Source organism: Panthera pardus, unplaced genomic scaffold (assembly GCF_024362965.1).
Source record: "Panthera pardus isolate Hobbes unplaced genomic scaffold, ASM2436296v1 HiC_scaffold_20, whole genome shotgun sequence".
Taxonomy (NCBI): domain Eukaryota; kingdom Metazoa; phylum Chordata; class Mammalia; order Carnivora; family Felidae; genus Panthera; species Panthera pardus.
In genome coordinates, this window is record NW_026526766.1 from 73,315,386 (window position 1) to 73,325,579 (window position 10,194).

General features: G+C 53.0%; 1 long non-coding RNA gene across 1 annotated transcript; it reads left to right on the forward strand.

Annotated features, from left to right (window-relative positions):
* The first annotated feature begins 5,547 nt into the window (after window positions 1-5,547).
* LOC109269940 (uncharacterized) lies at window positions 5,548-7,758 on the forward strand. The gene is made up of 3 exons (XR_002081346.2): window positions 5,548-5,849; window positions 6,235-6,338; window positions 7,395-7,758. It is a non-coding gene; the product is annotated as an uncharacterized LOC109269940 (long non-coding RNA).
* The last annotated feature ends 2,436 nt before the right edge of the window (window positions 7,759-10,194 follow it).

Below are 10,194 nucleotides of genomic sequence, written 5' to 3' on the forward strand. Positions count from 1 at the left end.
CATGGGTTCTTTGTCAGATGTGTTGTGAACGTCCTCTCCCATCCTGAGTTTTGTCTTTTCACTCCCTTAATTGCATGCCTTGGTGGCCAGGCATTTAAATTTTTAATGTAATAAAATGTATCAGACTTTCATGTTTATGCTTTAAAAAAGTATTTTACAAGGGCGCCTGGGTGGCTCAGTCGGTTGAGCGCCAGACTTCGGCTCAGGTCATGATCTCACGGTTCGTGGGTTCGAGTTCCACATCAGGCCCTGTGCTGACAGCTCAGAGCCTGGAGCCTGCTTCAGATTCTGTGTCTCCCTCTCTCTGTGCCCCTTCTCGGCTCACACACACACACACACACACACACACACACACACTCTCTCTCTCTCTCTCTCAAAAATAAATAAATGTCAAAAAAATTTTTTTAATGTTTTACTTATTTAAGTAATCTCCACACCCAACATGGGGCTCAAACTCACGACCCCTGAGATCAAGAGTTGCATGCTCTTCTGACTGAGCCAGCCAGGTTCAGGTCAAAGTTCATTTTTTTCTTCCACATGAATATCCTTTGTCCTTTCCTGGTCCTTAGGAAAGGACCTTTCCTAAGGCCTTAGGTCCTTTCCTAACCAATGTCCTTTCCTGACTACCTCACCTTTGTCATAAATCAGTTATCCACCTGTGGCTGGGTCTGTTTCTAGATTCTGCTCCATTGGACCAAGTGTCCATTCTTGTATCAATATCACACCTTCCTGCAGCTGTACTTTACTGTGCCGTAGCTTTATACTAAGACTTGACAGCTGGTAGAGCAAGGCTTCCATTTTGTTACTCTTCTGCAAGAATGTTTTGTTCCTTTGAATTTCCATATGCATTTTAGAATCAACCTTTCAAGTTCTGCTAACACACACACACACACACACACACACCCCTGAACTTCTGCATCTATCCTTTATAGCACTTAGCACTGGATTATAGATGTTTATGTGTCTGCCCCCACCCCACCCCCACCCTCAGGTCTCCCTGAAGGTATGAGTTCCCATAAAGCCACTGCTTGAGCATCTTTCCAGGCTGGGGGTGAGTCTAGTGCTTAAAAACGTGTGTGCAGCGGGGCATCTGGGTGGCTCAGTCGGCTAAGCATCTGACTCTCGATTTCGGCTCAGGTCATGATCTCACGGTTCATGAGTTCGAGCCCCGCGTCAGACTCTGTGCTGATAATGCAGAGCCTGCTTGGGATTCTGTCTCCCTCTCTCTCTCTGTCCCTCTCCTGTTTGCTCTTTGTCTCTGTCAAAATAAATAAAAATACACATAAAAAAATAAAAATGTGTGTGCAACAAAACCCCAGCAAACCCGTTATCACATCTTGCACTCAATCAATGAAACTGCAGTCAAATCCATGCTGGAGGGAAGCTGGCTATGTTGGATGTACTGAGAAATATTCTAGAATGCTGTTCTCCAACATGGCACCTCTGTAAAACATTTTCAGGCATGATTTTAACAATGCCCAGTGTTTTTACACGTTGACTGGAGAACCAACCTCTGTATATGACACGATTCAACGTAACCTCTATGACACCAACCTCCCTCGTCACAATAATTTGGCAAGCTCCTCGAAAGCATGGTCTGTCTGCCTTATCCCCGACGTGCTTCCCACAGGACCTTGGCACGTTGTAGGTCCTCGGTAAACGCTGTAGTTGTGATTACCGAAGGCTGCTGCTTCTTGCATTCTACTTACCTTTCGCAAATGTTTTGTTTAAGGAATGCTTTTAAAAAGCAAACTATTGAGATATAGCTTGCATGGCAATAGAATGTATCCATTTAGATGTATGTTTTGACAAACGTGTATGTAAATGGCCCCTCTACTTCCATGAATGCTCCTTCCAATTCATTTCCCCAGGACGGCCAAGGGGAGTTTTTATAGAAAATGCATCAGTATTTACCATACTGCCTTGCACTTGCTCCCAAATGTTCTTAAAACTTTCCACTGGCTCCCACTCTGCTTAGAAACACACACAAGCACCTACCACAGCCTTCAAAGCCCTACCTGACACTGCCCACCCCCCGGATCTCATTTTCGCTCTCCCTCCTGGCTTCTCACTGCATTCCAGCCATGCTGACCTTTTCTGTATCTCTCAACCCCCAAAGCTCTCCCTTGCCTCTCTGAGCCTTTGGAAATGCTCTCCCCACCGCCAGGAATGCTCTCCTCTCTATCAGTTAACTATCACTGGGTAACAAACCACGCCCAAACCCAGTGTCTTAAAACAACAACCATTCATGATTTCTTAGGAGTCAGCGGGTCTGCCAAGTGGTTCTGCTGGCCTGGGCGGGGCTTGGGCGGTCTTGGTGGGACCCACTCATGCATCTTGGGTGAGCAGGGGCTCTGGTGAGCTGTGGGTCTGCAGGTGGCTCCGGCTGGCTTTGGCTGGGATGGCGGAGACATCTTGGCTGCTTCCGTGTGTCTCTCCCACCTCTCCAGCAGGCTTGCTGGGGGTGAAGGCAGAAATCTAAGGGAAGGTAGATTACTGCACACAAGTTTGCAAGCCTCTGTTCTGGTCAAGACTCCTAATGGCAAGTTCCATGGCCAAGCCCAGATTCAGGGGTGAGGAAATCGACTCTGTCTCTGCAGTGAGAAGAGCTTCAAGGCCTCAGGGAAAAGTGTGGGCACAGGGAAAGGAGAAAATGGGGGCACGTTCATCCCTGCCCCTTCTTTTTGCCTGGTACCTTTGTATCTTCCTTGGATACCCTCCCCTGACCATCCTGGGGGCAATGGTCCTGCCCCCATTCTTTTCGAGGACAGCCCTGGTCCGCTTCCTTCACAGCTCCCCAGCACAACCTGTAATCCTCTTGTGTGTGTGTGTGTGTGTGTGTGTGTTCCTATGGCCTGGTGGGAGGAAGGGACTACCAGGCTTTGTGTCCAGGCTCAGCCCAGGGCTTGGCACATAGTAACTGCTCAAGAAATATTTGTGCACCAACTAATGACCCATCAGGGCTGTGTTCTTGGAAAAAAGAGAACGAGGCTGTGCCTCTGGGGGTCAGTACCCTTCCCTGAACTGCCACATCCCACAAAGGGGGGGGAGTCTCACAGAAAGCAGCTCCCACACTCAGCCGGATCCCCAAGGCTGCCCTTGTCATTAGGAATGAGGTTCACACGACAGGCTAAAAGCTTGCGGTCCTGGTGGCCACACCCCCACTGGAAGTCACACTGCCCTGCACAGAGGGTCAGGCCATTCTGCCCCAGGGGACGTGCAAGCCTCATTCCACTGTCCTTCACTCTTAAAATAGATTTAAGGCCACCCTGCAGGGGAGGACCGCTGCAGTTTCAGAACTGGAAGGTCAGAGCCTGAGGGTCCTGAATCCCTGTGGGGTCGAAGGGGGCTGAGGCCGCTTGGTGGGGCATCAGCGGAACAGGCAGGCCTCTGGCTCCCAGGTCTGATTCTATCCACCGTGTCCCCATGGGACCTCCTGCTCCACCCCTCTGTGTTGTGAGAATGGGAGCCCGCCCAGCTCACCATTTGAGGCCATATATTCGGAGCGAGGTGTTAAACTGGGACTTCCTGGGGGCGCCTGGGTGGCTCAGTTGGTTGAGCATCCCACTTGGGCTCAGGTCATGATCTCCCGGTTCCAGAGTTCGAGCCCCGCGTGGGGCTCTGCACTGACCGTGTGGAGCCTGCTTCGAATTCTCTCTCCCTTTCTCTCTGCCCCTCCCCCCACACTCACTCTCTCTCAAAATAATTAAACAAACATTTAAAAACACCAAACTGGGACTCTCTTCTTTCTCTCCAGCATCAACGTCAATAATAGTACAAGCAGTAACAACAGCCACTATAATTGACCTGCACCGTGTGTAAGACACTCAGTGTAACTTGACTTATTCTCACAATGGCCATATGACTTGGTAACAGTATCATCTCAGTTCACAGATCAGGAGCCAGAGCGGGTGAGGGGTGTGCCTGCGGTCTGAGTAGAGATCTGAACTCAGGTCCGTGGAACACTAAAGCCAATGCCCTCACCCACCACCAGGCTCGGGCCGCCCCTCCATCCTCCCGCCGGCACCGGGGCCTGGACCAGACCTCTGGGTCTGTCCTCCTTCCCTGCCCCTTGGCCCCGCAGGGTCAGTGCCTGAGCAAACCACTCAAGGCTTCTCTCAACATCCCCTGGTCCCGACGAGCCGCCCCGTCACTCAGCGACTGCCCCGGCTGGCTGCCTGGGTCTGAGCCGAGGTGCAGGGAGGGGAGAGCCGCGTGAGCGTTACAAGCGCTGCCCTGTCAGGGGCCTTTGTCTCTCCCATAATTGGGACCCAGCCGTCTCTCCAGGCCCCTGAGACCCGGCGAGGCTGTGGGCCAAGTCCCTGGCAGAGCAGCCGGCTGAGGACGCTGAGTGGAAGCAGATGTGCCCGGGGCCACATCTGGCCTGGTGCCCGGGGAGCCCTCGGAGCTCCGGAGCTCCGGAGCTGGGAGGATGATCAGTTTTTAGAGCTGAGGGGGGCTGAACACAGGACAAAGCAGCCTCAGAGCCAAATATTTTCATCTGTCTGGTTAAAGAAAGAAATCAAATCTTCATTTTTGTTGTCTATACCAGAGCCGGTGCTGAGCCAAAGGCCAATTAGAGATTGACCTTACGGACGGGGAGCCTGGGCCCATGGCAGGGACTTGTCCAAGGTCACCCCACACCTTGTGGACTATGACACATGATACAAATTAGGGTGACAACCGGGGTCCCCGACCTTCCTCTGGCAAGGTACTCATGAAGATCTTTCTTGTCTGGCCTGAATGTGGGCCTCAGAGCCATGAGGTTTTCCAGAAGAGACACCTGCCATTCTAGGAAGGGGGAAGATAGCCAGTGTCCCCCTGTTTAGTCAGGTTAACTCCTGCTCCAAGGCCACAGGGGCTCCTTAACCAGCTCTGCACTGTGACCGGGAACCCTGGGTTCAAGTCCTGAGTCTGTCTCTGACATGCTGTGTGACCTTGGCAAGCTGCTTCTTTTCTCTGGGCCTTAGTTTTTTCATCTGAAAAATCGGGTAATGGTATACTAAGGTCTTCTAGACAGCAGAGGGTATATTTTGAAAATCTGGTCCCTGTCCATTTCTTGAGAGCTTCCAAAGCCAACCCTCTGAGATAGCAGGAGCAGTATCAACCACTCTCTGGAAGGGAACTGACAGCTCAGAGAGGTGAAGTGACTTGCTCAATGACACACAGCATCCACAAAGCTGTGGGACTGGATGGAGGTTTCTTGATTTCTAGCTCTGTGGTCATCTGCTCTCCAGGAGACCACTGCTCTCCCTGCCAGATCACACAGGGACAGTAGGGATGGCCTTTAGCTCTGAGGTCCTCCACCAGCCCTCATGGGGGAGCTGAAAATGACGGGAAGGGTCAAAGCACTGAGGATTTCTCCACCTTCCTAATAAAAGCAGCTTCAGAGGTTCAACACGGTGCTTGGCCTTCTACCCTCGTCAGCACCCCTGTTGGAGAGTGAGGTCAGCTGGCCTCTGCTTGGACCACTTCCGGACAGGGAGCTCACCGCTTCCTGGGGCAGGTTAGCTAGGGTTGTGAGAAAGCACTCCTTGTCAAGGCCTCTCCCGGAAAGAGGCCCGTCTGCCGCTGCCTTGCTCCGAGAGCTGAGGAGTCTCCAGCAGCCCCCTCACCGGGCTCCCACTGCTGGAGAGCCCCCTCCCCCGAGGCTGGGGCCGCCCTGCAGCAGGCAGGAGGGAGCCGGCCTCTCTCTGCCCCTGGCAGCACGAGAGGAACCTGGGAGCCCTTTGGCAGGACCTCGCGGGGGAAGGGACGAGACTGGTAGGACGGGCCAGCAGAAGACTCGTTGGTCTGGAAATGAGAACACCTGAGTCTGTGCAATGCTGAATCTGCCAGTAACTTGCTAGGTAATCTGGGATGAGTTGTTTTGCTTCTCCTGGCCTTCGTTTTCTCATCTGTAGAATGGGGGACGTTCATAACCCCTGACCAGCAGGGCCCATGGGGCTGGTATAAAACCTGATGGGAGGGGTGGTTGGAGGTGAGGCCTTTGCACACGCAAGCACTTGGCACAGGTGAGGATTGTGCAGAAAGAAATCATCTCCAGTGTGACTGGACAAATCTGAGCCTCTTCGGAGGCTGTGGGCGGGTCCTCAGGCAGGTGTAACCGTGACCTTAGGACGCCTGCTTCACAAACTTCACAGACCACTGGGTCCTGGGGCTGCGCCATGGGACAAGGGACATGGGGCCGATAGGGCAGGAAGCTTATTCCCTTCTGTTGGCAATTCAAAACAGTTTTTAACATATCGAAGCAACCATGGATACGTTATGAAGCAGAAGGAGGACGTGGTGGACAGACGGAAGCTAAAACCTGAGGCTGAAGACCCTTCAAGACAATGGTAGGCTTTGCCCCGCCTGGCTCTGCCCTGCTCCCTCCCCACCCCAACTGCCATCCACCCCCCCCCCCCCGCCCCCCACTGGTGCCTGTCCCATTTTTTTTCTTTAGGAGGGGGACCGTCAGGGAGAAAGTTTGTGTGGCCCCAGGACCGCACAGTCAACCCAACAAAATCAAATTTCTGATTAACACACACCCCTCCAGAGCCCTCCTTTGTCAAGTCTTCTTGTTCATTACTGACGTGCCATTGAGAGGTCTTGGCTAAATGTCCGAGCTCATTTCCCTTCCTTAGAAATGATAGTTGCTGTCATCATCATCATCGCCTTCTGGCGCAGGCAGGTATCAGAATCCGCTTTTCGGAAAAAGCCAGACCTAAGCAATGAGTCTGTCTGACCCTGGTCTCACCTGGGAAGGCTGGGGCTCAGAGAAGCTCGGGGTGTTCCCCAGGTCATTCCTCAGACAGTCGCAGGGACACAGATCCCCTGGGACCTTGCTGGACGCAGGTTCCGACCGCAAACCAACATGCATTTCCAGTACTTTCCCCGGGGCGAGTCAGTGCTGCTGGTTCAAGGCCACCCTTGGGCCCCGCAGCCATTCAGTGACTGAGCTGGGGCTGGTGCCTGCCCACCCTCCTTGCACCTGCCTGCGGTGTGACCTGAAAAGCACTGAGCCTGAGGGCAGGCTTAGGCGGTGCTGCATCCCAAAGAAGCCAGGTCTTCTCTGTCTGTCTGAACAATGAGAAGATTTGTAACAAGACTGTAACAAGAGGCAAACATACTGTAGCCTCCAGTGTGATCAGTGACGCAGGCAAGAATCATCAACGCGTGCTAGGACCACAGGGTAAGAGGCATCGGGTGGCAGGATACCCTCCGTCTTGAAGTGTCCCCCCCCCCCAAGATTACTTGTTAACTACAGAGGGGAGTGTGCTTTGGTGCTGGGAGACCTGGCAGTCCCCACCCTCACGGGCCATCAGGCTGGACCTTGGCCATGGTGAGATACCACCCTTGCCAGAGATGTTTGGCCTGAGGCTAACACGGGAATCTCGTGGCACCTTCCGCAGGACATCTGGCCTGGGTTCTCCAAAGGATCTAGGACCGTGAGGAACAAAGTAGGGGAGACATCACAGCCCGATGCCATACGCCATGTTTGATTGGATCCTGGACTGGGAAAAAATAGAAGCCACACAAAGAACGTTTGGGAGGCCACCAGGGAAACGTGATGTTAGGTGTTAGGTGTTCGTGTTGTTCGTGTTAGGTGATGTTGCCCAGTTAATGCTGGTTATCTCCGATGTGGAGCTGGTGTGGGATTGTGGAGGGGAATGTCCTGCTCTGGGGACACACACCCTGCGGTGTTTGGGGATGGGCTATCATGAATGCCCACCTTCCTTTTGGATGGTTGGCAAAAGTGAAGTGTGTGCGTGTGTGTGTGTGGAGAGGGAGAGGGAGGGGGACATCCAGAGCCAGCCGGCCACACACACACACACACAGAGGTGGAGAGGCCGTGGCGAGATGTTCACAGTCGGTCATCTCAGCCATTCCATGCGTTTAGACACGTCTCCAGATAAGAACGCGGGAATCGATGGAAAAGAACAAAACAGGCACCGAAAAGCCATAAATCCTGACTGAAATCTCTCAGAGAGAACTACAGACAAGACTTAAGACTTCTCTCCTGTGACAGATAAGTGTCTTAAATATCCTCTCCACCCATCTTCTCTGCAGAGTCTCACTTATTATGGAAACGGTTTCCTATAAAATACCCCCTGCCTCTCTTTTCGAATCCTTCTTTTTGAAGGTTAGATGCTGCGTGTGATGTTTCACTCTGGTATCTACATACTTGGCCAAGTTGCTTAAAAAAAAAAAAAGAAAAATCCTTCTGTGCCTCCGTTTCCTCATTTGTAACACGGGAGAGAATATTAGTACTTACCTACAGTGTTGTCGTGGGGATTAAATATAACACTCCTGGAGCACTGGGCTGACAGTCAGTGCTTGATAAATGACATGACTGCCCACGGCAGGTTGTCTGGCCCCAGCCCCAGGCTTCGGGAATGCTCGCTGGAGCGAGGGCTGGCCCCGACTGTGGCTTCCCCGGCGTCTCTGTCTGTCCATCTCACTGCTGGTAGCCGGACATCGGCACTGTTCTTCCTTGGTCTCCTCTTCTGGCACGTGGGACAGTCGCCCGGAAACCCCCGCTTCAGGGCTGGGCATTGCCACGTGCCTTGCTGTGGCCACCAGGTGGAGGCATTTAACGACAGGTGTTCTGCTTCCCTAGCTCTCTTCCCAGGCTGACACGCAGGGGCCCCCGCTGAGCCAAGAGGAGGTCCTGTTTGCCCCCGGGGCAGGTGGGGGGGAACTTTGTATGAGTGAGATGTACATGTTTGTGGCTTTAAGCCTCTTGGATTTAGAGACTGTTTTGTTTCCAGTACAACCTTATCTCTACCGCAGGGCTGCCCTGTCCTGGGCCGAGGCTCCCTGGAATGCTCGTCTAGAGGAAGGCCAGTCTTAACGGTCACTTCCCAAACGTCTCTGACTCCCAGCTGATGCCCTCACCCTGCCAGGAGCCTCTGAGCTCAGCTCTGCCAGCCTCCAGTAGTCCCCTTGCCCTGGCCGAGGGCCCCTGACACGGGATCCCAGAGAGGGCCTCCCCTTGCCCCAAATAGAGGCTCTTACCAGCCAGTCTGCTGCAGGACGTTTGGTCGTTGTCTTAGTCTAGACATCAGAATTAAAAATCTCTTATCAGCTCAGATACTTGGGAAGTTGGGTCAAACAGCATCGGGGCCAAAATTCCTTTGCTTCCAGCACAGCTGCTACTGCTGCTACATCAGAGACGACGCTTGCTGGAAATGAAACCAGGAGTCTTGGACTGGAGGTCAGAGAACCTGGGCTCCAGCCCTGGCTCTGCTTCTCACTGTGCGACTTCAGGGACGCTCTTCCTTTCTCGGGGCCAAAGCTTAAAGAGTTCTGCTTTTTCCTGCCTCAGAGCCTTTGCACAGGTTATCCCTGCCTAAAAGCAGCGCTCACCATCTTCCCTCTTCACCTACTTACCTCTTGATTCACTGTCACATCTTGGCCTGAAACACAGCGTCATTGTGTTCAAAGCATCCTGCAGGCCGCCTTCAGAGAACACATCTATTTGCTTTAATTACTTAAAGTCATTGCATTAATTACTGCTTGTTCAGAGACCGTCTCTTCTCTAGGCTGTGAGCAACGTGAAAGCAACAATCTGTCCACCTTTCTGTGAAGGAATGAGTGATGCGTGTGAACAGACCTGGGGAGGGCCCCCTGACAGCCTGGGCGTGGAGGGTGGAGTTGAAAGGCGCCCAGCCCCACCCCCCACCTTCTCCCAGAAGTCCCTCTTCCCGCTCCCCTCGGCAAGACACAGGTGTGGCCTGCGTGACTTGGTCCTATGCTGCCCCCTGGTGTCCACTTCGAAGCTAACAGTCCCGGGCTCTCCTGCTCCAAACAGGAAACCGTGTAGGTGCTTTCCGTGTTGTCTTGTTCGTTGCCGACAGCAGCCCTGTGAGACAGCGGTTATTATTGCCGCTTTTTCAGTGAAGAAAGCCCACCTCTGTTCATCTATTTGGAAAATATTTACCGAGCCTCTATTATTTGCCAAGCACTTTGCTCGGAGCTGGTGCTTCACTAGCGAACTTTCTGCCCCAGCGGAGGGGTCGTTCGGGTCTGCCAGGAGGAGGAAGACAGTGACTGCATGGACACACAGAACGTGTGTGTGTGTGTGGCCAGGACGTTGATGGCCCAGATGGTAAATGACTTGTCCAAGGTCACACAGATGCCGCTAGATTTGAGTCCAGTTGTCAAGATCACAGCTAAGAGCTGTATGAGCCCCAGCTCCGTGCCAGGTGC